This window comes from Hibiscus syriacus, unplaced genomic scaffold (assembly GCF_006381635.1).
Source record: "Hibiscus syriacus cultivar Baekdansim isolate YM2019G1 unplaced genomic scaffold, ASM638163v2 tig00111769_pilon, whole genome shotgun sequence".
In the NCBI taxonomy this organism is placed as follows: domain Eukaryota; kingdom Viridiplantae; phylum Streptophyta; class Magnoliopsida; order Malvales; family Malvaceae; genus Hibiscus; species Hibiscus syriacus.
Window position 1 is genome coordinate 1,476,290 of NW_024063172.1, and position 1,483 is coordinate 1,477,772.

The 1,483-nt window shown below is 42.8% G+C and overlaps 1 pseudogene; it reads right to left on the reverse strand.

Moving 5' to 3' along the window:
* Positions 1 to 398: 398 nt before the first annotated feature.
* LOC120169537 lies at positions 399 to 1,483 on the reverse strand (annotated as a pseudogene).

The window sequence follows — 1,483 nt, forward strand, 5'->3', positions numbered from 1 at the left end:
ACCCTGTTATGGAAGCTCATAGGTAAAGCATAGTGTTGAAATGTAGCGATGGAACTCCTGCTTCCTTATCGGTTGGCCTGCCTTGTTCCAAAGTCAATGTGGAAGTTTTTTTAGACATTGCTAGGGTTCACACTCCAAATATTACAAAGTCCCAAACTTTGACTTTTCATACTATAACACGCGGATTGGTCAACTCAAATGTTCCTAGAAATTATTCGCGTTTGATTTTCTGGAGAAGTTAAGTTTCAATATATTTGTTAAGAAGGGAATTGTACAAGAATAAATAAGATCATTTATGCTAATAAATAAATAAAATAATGGGCTGTACAATGTGTGACCAATCACAACTCTTGGTCACCAAAAAATAGAAAGTCAGTCCACCTAAATGTTTTCTAATTAATTTTACAAATTTTGATCAAGGCATCTTCTTCTACCTCAAGCTGATCCAGCTGCCGCAAATACTCCAGGTAGGCGCCCCATCGCAAGCCAATTCTCCAATCCGATCCAAAGCTAATGAAATGCGGCTTGAATTTTCCGATTCATCAGTTGAAACCCAATCTGAGAAATCGAAAGGACATCTCGGGGATTCCGAGAATTCTTCGAAACAACATTGTGAAGACGTTGAAGGAAATGAAACAGCTTTTTCATCGTCGGCGGCCATGAAAGGATGGTTCAGGAGCATCTCAGTCGTCCATCTTGCTTGGATCCCTAGAAAACACTTTCCCAGAAAATCTTTTCCTTCGTCGGATAACTCCCCGGGAATCCCTGGCAATTCATCGCCGAGCCCGATTTTAATCAACAAATCTGCCATGTTCGACCCTGGTTTCAAATTCCAAGCTGTTTTTCGGTAAACATCTCGACAACGACGCAGCCGAGGGCCCAAATATCCACCGGAAATCATAACGTTTCCATTGACGGACTCCGGCGCCATGTTCAAAGGCGTTCCCCTGATTTCGAACTTCCCCTGTTTCTCACCGTTTCTCTTCGCCAATCCAAATCAGCCAACTTGACGCCACCGTTACCGAAAAAAACATTTTGAAGCTTAACATCGCAATGAACAAACCCTTTGGAATGAACAAAGTTTAGCCCACTGAGTATCGATTTAGCGAATCTTTTAACATCGGATTCCGTCAATCTCCCGCCGTTTCGCTTAACGTGATCGGCCAAGCTCCCTTTATCCGCATACTCCAAGAACAAATTGAAACTTGTCAGAATTCTCGTCCCCGAAACAACGGATGATTCCCGGGGAAGAGCCGAGTTGATCCAGCACTCGTTTCTCGTGCCTGAGTGAAGCCGAGTTATGAGTTTGGCAACGCTTGACGACCATTAATGGAGATTTCGAAAACCCTGTTTTTGGTAACACCAAATTCACAGCGCCGAAACTCCCATGTCCAATCATTTCTCCTGGAACCCACTCCATGGATTCACCTCAACAAATCTGGTTTTCTTTTTGAAGAAATCGAAGCCTTTTTAGTGATTTGAT